Source organism: Myotis brandtii, unplaced genomic scaffold (assembly GCF_000412655.1).
Source record: "Myotis brandtii unplaced genomic scaffold, ASM41265v1 scaffold4352, whole genome shotgun sequence".
Lineage (NCBI taxonomy): Eukaryota > Metazoa > Chordata > Mammalia > Chiroptera > Vespertilionidae > Myotis > Myotis brandtii.
This window is the reverse complement of record NW_005366647.1, coordinates 8,464-20,677: the sequence shown is the minus strand read 5'-3', so window position 1 is coordinate 20,677 and position 12,214 is coordinate 8,464. Positions and strand designations below refer to the sequence as shown.

At 42.4% G+C, this 12,214-nt stretch overlaps 1 protein-coding gene across 2 annotated transcripts in view; it reads left to right on the top strand.

The window, feature by feature from the left end:
- LOC106727497 (receptor-type tyrosine-protein phosphatase R-like) overlaps positions 1 to 7,427 on the top strand; it is a 54,195-nt gene extending 46,768 nt beyond the window's left edge. The window contains exons 3-4 of one of the 2 annotated variants that reach the window (XR_001363713.1): positions 4,863 to 5,003; positions 7,393 to 7,427. The gene's annotated coding sequence lies outside the window, so the exon portion shown is untranslated. Of the gene's footprint in view, positions 1 to 4,862; positions 5,022 to 7,392 lie in introns of both variants that reach the window. The other variant, XR_001363714.1, reaches the window with a different exon arrangement.
- The last annotated feature ends 4,787 nt before the right edge of the window (positions 7,428 to 12,214 follow it).

The window sequence follows — 12,214 nt, the reverse complement described above, 5'->3', positions numbered from 1 at the left end:
CCTTTCTGACAGGTGTAAGGTGATACCTTACCGTCATTCTAATTTGCATCTCTCTAATGATTAGTGACATTGAACCTTTTTTCATAGGTTCTTGGCCATCTGTATGTCCACTTTGTAGAAGTATCTATTTAGGTTCTTTGCCCAGTTTTTAATTGGATTGTTTGTCTTCCTTTTGTTAAGTTGTATGAGTTCCTTCTATATTTTGGATATTAACTCCCTAACAGGTGTATCATTGGAAAATATGTTCTCCCATGCAGTGGGCTCCCTTTTTATTTTGTTGATGGTTTCTTTTGCTGTGCAAAAGCTTTTTATTCGGATGTAGTCCCATTTGTTTATTTTCTCCTTAGTTTCCTTTGCCTTAGGAGATGTATTGGCAAACATATTGCTGTGAGAGATGTCTGAGATTTTGCTGTCTATGGTTTCTTGTAGGAATTTTATGGTTTTATGACTTACATTTTTTATTCATTTAAAATACTACTTTATTGTGTGTAGTTGGAATTAATATACACTTTCAATTCTTACATTATTTGCAATAGGTAGTCAGTTCTTATGACAAAAGTTTTCTTACTTTACCTAACCTTAAGCAACATAATGTGCAATTGTGTCCTACTTTTAAGCTATTTCCTAAGGACTCTGGTACTGGGAATCAGGGAGTCACATTGTGAAATTTAAGTTCCAGCAATACAAATCATTTTTATTTTTTATTTTATTAAGTTTTTTAAATCTTTATTGTTGAATGTATTACCCAGGTCCCCCTTTTTCCAGCCTACTCTCGTCTTCCCCCACCCCAGGCCCTCACCAACCAATTGTCTGTATCCACAGGTTATTCATATATTGCATACAAGTTCATAGATTGATCTCTTCCCACCTACCCTGCCCTACCTTCCTTCTGAGGTTCAACAGTCTGTTTATGCTTCTATGATTCTGGGTCTATTTTTGATCACAGTTTATTTCTTCCAGTCCATTCCCATTCAACCCCTCGAACCCGGCCTTTACCACCCCATTGTCTGTGTCCAGGGCTTATGCAAGTTCATTGATTGATCTCTTCCCACCCACCCTCCTCTACCTTCCTTCTGAGGTTCAACAGTCTGTTTATGCTTCTATGATTCTGGGTCTATTTTTGATCATCAGTTTATTTGGTTCATTAGATTCCACATATGAGTGAGATCATGTGATAGTAATCTTTCTCTGACTGGCTTATTTTGCTCAGCATAATACTCTCCAGGTCCATCCATGCTGTTGCAAATGGTAAGAGTTCTTTCTTTTTTATTGCCACATATTCTAGTCATTTTTAGATGATCAATCGAGTCAGGGTTGAGAGAGCCAGCCAAAGAGTGGGAGATAGCTATTCTACTTTGTAATGCTAACAAAGATAAACAAGAAATATAGGAAACTATACAGTATCTCTATTAGAAATTGAATTACCCACACCATATTACATTTGAAATTGCACCTTCTTCTCATGTCGAATACTGTGTCAGACTCTGCTGTTGGTCACAGGTAGCTCAGGGAAGGGCCAGCTGCAGCTGTTAGTGCACTGTGGTATTTTGTTGGTTCAGGGGAGTCTGATTCTGAGAACAATTCAGCTAGAATGGAATTTCTACCAAACAGCTCTTCTAAGGCAGAGAGAAGGCAGGAATTTCTCCAGTACCAACCAAAGAAGGCTTAGTTGCTGAGAGCACAAAAGAATTTGGTTCCAAGGCTCTCTTATCTCTGAGGTAAGCTCAGTTTAAGAAAACAAAGCTGGAAAAACTCAGAGGGGAAGATGGTCTGACCACATTGACCATAGTGCATTGAATGCACGGTGACTTCATAATATCTCTAGTGAGCCTGACCCCTGTCCGGATGATTTTGGGTAGAGGAGATTATTCTGAGGTTTCCTTCATTTTAATCTCCTCCTATGCAGTGACAGGTGTTAATATGCTCAAATGGAGAAACACAGACAACTCCTGCCCCTCCCCATAGGGACCCAGACCTTCTGAGAGGGTGAGGAATTTACAGTGACTACTTCCTGTGGGTTATAAGAGATGTCCATGTTTAACCCTCCGATTACTTTCATTCCAATTGTTCAGAGTCACCTAATCTCTATCCTGTGTTGGAAAGAGTACAGTTACAGAAGCAGCTCAGCTACAATCAGTGATGCCAAAAAATTAATCAACTAAGTTCAGAAATGGTTGTTGTAGGCAGTGTAATGGTGCCCCAAAGACGTCCATGTCCTAATTCCTGAAACCTGTGCATGTGTCCCTTTACATGGCAAAGGGAAATAAGGCTACAGGTAGATTAAGGTTCCTAATCAGCTGACCCTGAGATGGAGAGATTATCCTGGGTTCCTGGGTCCGATGTAATCATAAAAGTCGAGGAGGGAGCCTGGCTGGTGTGGCTTAGTTGTTGAATGTTAACCTATGAACCAGGTTCAATTCCCGATTAAGGCACATGCCCGGGTTGCCAGCACAATCCCCAGTAGGGGATGTTCATGAGGCAGCCGATCAGTGATTCTCTCGCATCTTTGATGCTTCTATATTTCTCTTTCCCTCCCCCTTCCTCTCTGAAGTCAATTTAAAAATATATCTTTAAAAACAAGTGGAGGAGGCAAGAGAGGAAGTCAGAGTGATACAGTGTGGGAAGGACTCAGCCTGCCTTTGCTGGCTTTGAAGATGGAGAAAGGGAACCACAAGACAAGGAATACAACAGCCTTAGAAGCTGGAAGAAGGAAAGAAACAGATTCTCCCCAGCACCTCCAGAAAGGAATGTGGTCAGTAGATCTGGATATCAGCCCAGTGACATCCATGTCAGACTTCTGACCTACAGATAAATTTGTGTAAGTTATGGCAATAAATTAGAGGTAAATTGTCATGTCTATGATAGTAAGTAAATATAATGATGTTCAGAAACAAACAAAATCAGTATCCAATGACCTGTAGTTACTTAATTCATGTTTCAAAATCCAAAGACACAGTGATGGGCAGCAGTGAAGTCCAGAAGAGGGCACTGCTATTGCAGCACAGCATAGGCACTTTGGCGTTGAACTAGCAGGGTTTTTACCTGCTTCTAAGAAAGGATTTTGAGCACAAATAAGATTACCAACAAGTGTCCCAGCTATATAGGTGGGGAGAAGCCAAGCTCTACTCTTGGTTCCCATATCAGCACAATCAGCAGTGAGCCTGGAACCACTAGTAACCAGGTTCTTTGTATATATCACTAAGTCGATAATCCAATAACAATTTATTTTATTATTAATATTCAATTAATGATTTCTTTATTGATAACTGTTGCCAATGGGTAACAATTAATAGAAAGGAGTTTCAGGCCTGGCCAGTGTGGCTCAGTTTGGTTGGCGTGTCATCCCGTGCACCAAAGGGTTGTGGGTTCGATTCCAGGTCAGGGCACATACCCAGGTTGTGGGTTCAGTCCCCAGTCATGGAATCTATGGGAGGCAACTGATTGATGTTTCTCTCTCTCTCCCCCCTCCCTCCCTCTCTTCCTTCCTCTCTTTCAAAAAAGAAAGAAAGAAAAGAAAGGGGTTTCAGACTGTACAGATGTTGTCTCATGAAATGTTTTATCCTCCTAACTTAAATTCCCAAAACCGATATTGATTCAACTACTTTGGATTATGATAGTTTTAAAATAGGCTGTATAACTTCACAGATAAAACACATGTTACAGTTTCATATTTCCATGATTTTTCCCCCTTAATCTTAAATTATTTAAGTCATCTCACTTGTGGTAATCATGTTCACATTATCAATGATGCATCAGGTAACTTTAAGGCACATATGCCCACATATGCACGTGTATGCACACGTAGAATAAAGAGGAATAAGAAAGATGGACTGAGTTAGGATATTAGTTCAGTGGTATCTAGAGCCCTTTCCTGCAAAAAAAAAATCTGACCTGGTTGGCAGACCACGTGGGCAAGATGGTTCTTATCCATGAGTTCATCAAAGACCAGGTTGTGTCTTTCTTGTTGCTCCACTCTGCTTTAGGAGATGAGCCTCGGTCACATGATTCAGCATCACATCATCCCCATTCTAGTCTGTAGGTGGGAAAAGAAGTGGAAGGCAAACAGCTTCTGTTGGAGGCTATGCAGAAAGGTGCACACATGACCTCTCCAGACATCTCATTAGCCAGAATTGAGTTATGAAGCCATCCCAAACTGCAAGGCAGGCTGGGAAATGTTCTCTGTAGATAAGTGGCCACGTGTTCAGCTAAAATTTGGATGATTCTATTAAGGGAAAACGGAGATACTGGATATGGAGATTAAGGAAATAATTAGCAGTCTCTGTCTAGAGAGCTAGGCCAATCTCTACAGGCAAATCAGATTTGTCCCAGGTCTTTGTGGTGTAACCTCATCTGACTCCTGCCATAATTTGCCTGATTTTGTTCCATTTCAGGCTGTCTATTTGCTGTATTTGTATTCCCTTCTGTGTCTGTGTTTACCCATGTGGCTTTATTTGCCTTTGCTAGCAATTTACAGTCTTTTTTTTTTTTTACTATGTTTCTGTGATATCACTTTTGGGTTCTGGTTGTCTGCCCCTGGTTTCTTCACCTTTGTAGCCAACCAAATAATCTAGAATACCAAGTAGTCAAGGTTCTTCTCTTTCACTCCCAAATAATCTCAACCAATAACTTGTGACACAAGTCATTTTCATGTTGCTAGCATCCAAGAACCAAAATGCATTAAGAAAGAATGACATCAGCAGGTTTAAACTTTTAGTGTTGTTGAGCTACAGAATAGATAAAACTTGTGCTAAATAATTAGTGGCCCTACTTAAACAAATTAGATTGCTTTGAGACTCAATCTATGTTAGGTAGTCAATATGCAACATCATTCGTGAAAACACTTCTCTCTAATGTTCAATTAGCAGTAATGTGGATGAACCTCTGGAGATACCACCCTTGATGGACTATTTATTCTTGATATATTCAAGAGGATTTGCTGACATTTTGAAAATTTTGTTTTATAAAGAATGCTGAGAAAATGAGATTCAGACCCCAGGATCAAAGTAAGGAAATGTTTCCAGGTCAGGAGTTTTCTCTATAATAATCAGAGATAGAAATGTGTAAATTGAGCTTGTAGTGGAAAAATCATAATATTCCACCAGAATGGGGGGGTATTTGTTTTCTGTCAAACTGATTAGTGCTCATGAAGGCAGCCAAGGCCCCCTGCAGCATAAAACATAAGAAAAAGAACATTTAGAGTTTATATAGTCCAGCATCCTTCATTATTTTACTGATTGAAAGCCACATCCAAGAAGTAGGGGGATTTTTAGTTTAGAAAAAAACAAAACTGGAACCAGGTGTGGATGCTCAATGCAGAACACACTATCTCAGTTGCTAACTGACCTACACCACTTCTTGCTTTATAGCCACATTTTTGTTGATCTCTCCTTACCTTTTTTGTTGGTTTTTGTTTAATAACATTTTTAATTTATAAAGTTGCTTTAGCCTGGCTGACATGGCCCAGTGGTTGAGCGTCTACCTATGAATCAGGAGATGACGATCCAATTCCCAGTCAGGGCACATGTCTGGGTTGTGGGCTTGATCCCTAGTACGGGGTGTGAAAGAGGCAGCCAATCAATGATTTTCTCTCATCATTGATGTTTCTGTCTCTCCCTATCCCGTCCTCTTTGAAATCAATAAAAAAAAAATATTTTTAAAGCTTTAGTTGGAAAAAATGTTCAAGGAAATAAATTAATTAAATAGTCTGGTCATTTGGCTAACCAGTTTTACTAAGTCCACGTAGCAATGAGCATATAGCAAGTCGGAGGAAACAAAAGTACATGCATTTATACAAAAGTAGAAAGAGGATTAAACAACTTTTATACCTTTCAGAAGTTCATATACCGAAAGCCCTTTTAGAGTATGAATGTTTTTTTTTTCAAGGTCCTGAAAAAAAAATGAATTGCAAGTCTGTTTTATGAATCTCAGATAATACAGTATCATTGGCTTTTGTTCTTGCATTTATTAAAATTGCACCTGAGTTTTTAGAAGTTCTTAAGAATTTACTCTCTCTGCCTGAAAACAATATGATTTCCTAATTGAGTGAAGGAGAGCAGCAGAAGCTGGCATTCAGTGATCAGCAATCACAGTGCGGGGCCACTTCACGCAAACAACACTGGCATTGAGGGGCCTCCCCTGGAGCAAGAGGCCCAGTGCAGCTTCCCCCAGGGCCACTTCCCTGGGCTCCTGCTTGCTCTCCGTCTCCAGATTCCCAGTGGGCAGAACTTGGCTTTCTGGCTTGTTTATTCTACACACCTCTCTTCAGCAGTCAGCAAGATCCACAGGCTGCGTGACCCAGGGGTCTGCCGCCAGCTTCTCCAAGGTGCGAGCTGCTCAGGGACAGGCGTGTCTTTCAATGCAAGTCAATGCTCTATTCACTAAATCATTCCTGCCATGAACTGCAGACATGCTGCTTGTACCTTTAACTTTGAGCATCATTTGCCTCCAAAAGAGATGCTAAAAATATATTTTCTAGTCAGGAAGGCACATGGTCAGAATGCCTTGTATCAAGTGGCAATTACTGCTTCCTAGAGCAACAATGCAACTCTTCTCCTTTCTGAGAGACTTACTCCTAAGGATCACCTGGGAATAACGTATTGTACTAACTAGTCAACAATTATATAAACGGAGGGCCTGCTATGTCCGAGGCAAGATTCTAGCCATGAAAGAAATAGCGATTAATAAAAAGAACGGAAAACCCTGCCCGGATTGACCTTACATTACCATCGCTTATACTCTCGTGCTGGGAGTAACTCGCCAAGTTTCTCTACTAAAGTAGCAGAGAAAGTGAACTAACTTTGCATTTTGCACTAACCAGGTGATTTTATCAGCCTGAAAAGGTTGAACAAGGGAGATCTTTATACATCAAAACTTCCAGTGAGGTGGTCCAAGAAATTTGGGGCCTTGCAACAGCAGGTTGCTCAGAACCTTGTCATTCAATATTCAGTGGGGCTTGCTACACAGACATATAAGCTTGTCACCATCAATACGGAGCAAAAGCCTACAGCTTAGTAACAAATTTAATAAATTTTAAAAATGGATTACATAAGTATAAATATATTTATCTTTTAAAAAAATATATATATTTTATTGATTTTTTACAGAGGGGAAGGGAGAGGGATAGAGAGTTAGAAACATCGGTGAGAGAGAAACATCGATCAGCTGCCTCCTGCACACTCCCCACTGGGTATGTGCCCGCAACCAAGGTACATGCCCTTGACCGGAATCGAACCTGGGACCCTTGAGTCCGCAGGCCGACGCCCTAACCACTGAGCCAAACCGGTTAGGGCAAAATATATTTATCTTTAAAAATGTTTCAAAAATGGTTACCATATTTCTTTTTTATCCTCACCCGAGGATATGTTCACTGTTTTTATTTTATTTTTTTTTTAGAGAGCAGGAGAGAGAAGGCGGAGAGAGAGAAGGTTGCCTGCTGTACTCACCCTGATCATGGATCAAACCTGCAATCTAGGTATGTGCGCTGAGCAGGGATGGAGCCCGCAACCCTTTGCTCTACTGGATGATGCTCCAACCGACTGAGCCACCTGGCCATGGCAGATGGCTACCATATTCTGAAGGCCCCTGCAGTGCTATGGGGCAACTGGAGTAGCACAGTAACTGAGGGTGTCTGGTGCCCAGTGCCAAGTGGTGTTTTACAGTTAACTTTAGCCCAAGCCCCATGAGGCTGGCATCTGGGTTCTGTTCCCCACGATATGCCCGTGCAGATTCAAAAGCTGATAGCTGCCTGAATCTCTAGAAAGCCTGCTGATGGAGTCAAAGCCCAAGTCACGGTGCACCCTTTTCCGAGTGTGATAAAATGCCTAGCCATGGTTGCTTTTTGAATAGTTGCATGGGAGAGGATGGGCAACCCCAGGAAAACTTCTTTATTGTATTCAATCTATGGAGGGAAGCATTGCTTTTGCCCCATGCCCCCATTGAGGCTCTTTGTGGGGGTCAGGTCTCGGAGGGTACATGTGATGAAAGTGAGAGTACTTGCTCTTCATTCACCCCACAAGTCATCATCCTCTATTTTTACCCTAAAGATGGTTGTTCTCCAGCTCCTGTGCCCAGGCTGTTTCTTGTCTCACCCTCCCCTCCCAAGACTTCAAGCACTGCCTTTGCATGAAGTCTCCCAAAAAATTGTCTCCAGCCCACCTGTAGGTCTCACAAGCACATCATACAAAACTCGTCAAACACTGAAGGCACCACCTCCGCCTTTCCCCCACTCACTAGCCCAGCTTGCCTGCTCCTGCCCCTATATTCCCGGCCCCTGTGAATGACAAGATTCACTCAGCACTCCCTTTTCCAAACTAGAAACCTGAGTGGCATCTTCTACTTCCTTTTTCCTCACTATCCATCCCCACATCCTGCTCACTCTCCTCCTCTGAGCTCTTAAGTCCATCTGCCCTCTGCATCCTGGTCAATGGTGGACCTCAGCATGTTCCTCTGACTGGTGGCACCCTACTGAGTCCTGTCCCGATCCATTTTCCCTCCTGGACTCCTCCTCTTCACCACTCAAAGGTGAATCTGTCCGTGTTATATGAGTGCTGCTCTCCTTAACCGGAATCTCATCGCCCACACACACAATCCAAGTGACTTCCCAGCCCCATTTCCCAGTACTCCCCGCCATGTGCTGCACCCTAGCACATTCAATGACTTGAATCTCTGCAAATGTACCCATTCTCTCAAGTTTTCGCTGCCTGGAGTGCCCTTTCTCCCTTATATTTTAAAATTTGAGATGACATTTAAAAAGCAGAAGTTTTCACCTTTTAAAACATCTGAATTTTGAACTTCTCTTGAAAAAAACAAAAACAGATAGGCACCATGGAGCCCCTTTCCAGAGCTCCAGGCAGTGGCTCCTACAGACAGAACCTGCCTCTATGCCACACCACTGTCCAGCCCTGCTTGTTTTACTTACTCACATTACTTGGATGGTCACTATTGGCATTGGAATCTGCAACCCCTGCCCTGCAGAAATGCAAAAGCTATGGAAGGGTTTATCGACGAGTCATGGAGCTTCCAGCCTATGGGAACGTTGGAACACTGTGACTTAAATGAAGAGTGTTGCTTCAGTGAGCAAGAAATTCTGCCCTGTGATTCTTTTCTAGGTTTGGGGAACAACAAATTTGGCAAGACAAAGTTGTATTTCTTTAGTCGTGGAGGCAACACTAGAGCTAGCAAGGAAAGATTCTGTTTCAGAATGTAAACATGAAAACAAAACGTGGGAGCAAGAATCAGCAGCGCTGGGTTTTAACATAAATAGGGTGCTACTGTAAGGGCCTTCCAGCTCCAGTTTAAGTGGTCAGATCTAGGTTGGAAGACTTCCTGACGTCAAGAAAGGCTTTAACACGTTGAGCAAGCGCCCAGCCTGTTTTGTCGTCCGGACAGAAAGTATAGTGTCAGTCAGCGGTGACTGACACGGTTAAGCGATCTTTAAGGAGGAGCAGTGAGGTGTCAGAGGCTATAAATATGACTGGAAGTAGGAAATGCTTTCTTAGGAAGTAGAACGTTTCATGTGGCTACATGCCCGTGAGCCAAAAGTCAGGCCTCTGATGACAGCCTGCCATCTGTCCTTCCTGAGCTAGCTCTTCTGAACAGCAGCCAAAACAAAAATGGTAACACTTGTGTGGGCTACTCTGTTCTGTAGCATTTTAACAACAGAATACTTCACACCCCATGAGGCCAAAGCCTCCCACAGCTGATAGGATAGGTAGGAGCCCTGATTTCCTGGTCTTCATGTGCAGGCCCAAAGAAACACCTTTCACTTTTCTCAACAGCCTTGTCCTTGTTTCTATAAAATGCCAAAATGTGTGTTTTTTAAATATATTTTTAATGATTTCAGAGAGGAAGAGACAGGGAGAGAAAGAAAGAAACATCAGTGATGAGAATAATTTATTGGCTGCCTCCTGCACGCCCCCCACTGGGGATCTAGCCTGCAACCCGGGCATGTACTCTTGATTGGAATTGAACCCGGGACCCTTCAGTCTGCAGGCCGATGCTCTATGCACTAAGCCAAACAGGCTAGGGCCCAAAATAGGTTTTGAGAACATTTAATGTGGGCCTTTATCCTAGGCTATCAATTGATGATTATGACTAGTGGTATATTAATATTCTTGGTACACAATAGTGAAATAGTGCCTTCTAGTGAATTGCCAATTAAATGCTTTTAACCCCACTCCTACCCCCAAATTCACAAACTAAAATGAGTGATTCAGCAATATATTCAACATTTGTTGTTTACAGTTTTACATAGTAAGCTTTAAAATGGGGACTCTCTTGATTCCATTTATTAATCATTAGCTAAGGGAACTCGAGTAAGTCATTGAACCGCAGTGCCACATTTTTCTCATCTGTGAAATGAGCATAGTAACAGTACCTTCTTCTTAGGGTTGTGAAGATTTAAAGAGTAGCTAGCACATGTGTGAGTTGTTATCAGCACTGTGTATGTCAGACACTGTGCAAGGTACTGAACAAACTAGAGCTTTCATAGAGCTTAGACTAGTGGCTGGCGATGAAAGCGTAAACTATTTCACAGCTACTTGGATTCTAGCCATTGCAGGCAGCGCATTTGGATACACAAAGAGAATTCAGAGCGCCCCCCCCGCCCCCCCCGCCCCCGTGGCTAAGAGATCAGATCCCTGCACAAAGGTATCCTCTGGCAGAAGCACAAAGTGTGACAGTCTGATCAGGTGAGAGATCAGTGATTGTCCTTCAGACTCAGAGCTGCTGTTTTGACAATGGCGCTGCCGTAGCTGTTACAGCTTTAGAAGATAAAAGCTGCTTGAGCAGAGGTGGCAGGCTGTGGAGATTCATTGCCTTCCCTGGGAGAGTATTGATGGCACACTTAGCCAGGTGACTTGCTTCAATCAATAAAATGGGAGCAGGGTGGCATTTGTCACCTCTAGGCAGAAGCTTTAAAAGTCAGTGTACAGTTAACTCTTTTCCCTGCCTCCGAGGTGATGGAAGCATGTCAAGGTGAAGCCCGCTGCAGCCTGGGTCCCTGAGGGACTGCAATGAGCAGGACGTGCTTGGCACACAGAGTGCATGGGTGACAGTAGTTCTTGATTGTTAAAGCCACTGCGAGTGTGGGGCCCTTTGTCTGGCTGCTGCAATGGCCAGCAAACCCTGCTGCATCCATCTTTCAACCTCAGGACATGATGCTACCCCCACATTTTTTGTTTGTTTAATTAGTCTCTAGTGGCTCCATTGATGCTTCCAGTCTTGCTGTTCCCTTGGAAGGGAATGCAGAGCAGGAGAATGAGCACAGACCTGGAGCCAAACCCTGAGGTCAAGGTCCAGCCCATCCCCGCCCTAGCCCCCACCCCCCTCCCCGCCCGCACTATCTAACTGTGTGATCTTCATCAAATCAATTTATCAATCTGAGCCTTGATTTTATTTATTTATTTATTTATTTATTTATTTTTGCGAAAATAAGACTAATATCATAAAATCTGCTCAATGTACCCCAACTTTGTTCTTAAGAAGCACTTTATGAAGTTTAATACTAATGTAGAAAATAACTGAGTTCTTAAGAACTCTCATAGGCAGGGCTGAGCCTAAACCTGTGAAACTCTTGGCTAAAAGCACCCCCCTGACGGACAGATATGACCACAGGACGTAGTGCTCCTCAGAATGTTGGTTTGTGTGGGGGAGGTCAAGGTCTTTAGCTGGTAGTCTATACTCAAAAAAACACTTCTCTGTCCAAAGTGCCATTCAGAAGGGAGAGACTTGACAACATTTTTATTTTATTTTTCAATGGCCACATTTTCTTATGCCAAATAATATTAGTGTCTCAGGGACAAAAGCTTAGACCCAACCATCAATACACACAGAGTTCTAATTGAAAGAACACAGAAATAACTGTGTTTATCCCAAATTGTTCTTAAAAATGCTTCATCATTACACAAAATGGTTAGTAATAGCCTGAGGGTTCCCCTAGCCCTGGAAGACTGAGAACCACATAAGGGCAGGGGCAGTTAGAATGTCCTTCCCTGTCATTCTTTCTCGAATACACTCCTCAGTCTTCTTTCCAGGAAATCTTACTTGACAGCACAGTCTGATTTAGATGTATTCACTTATTCATTCATTCCTTTATCAAGTGACTATTATGTGTTCTAGACAGTGTGATACAGAATAGATAAGTCACTGCCTGCATGGAGCTTCCATGATGTTCTGTGTTTTCACAGGTCCCTGCACATATCTCCATCCTAGCCTC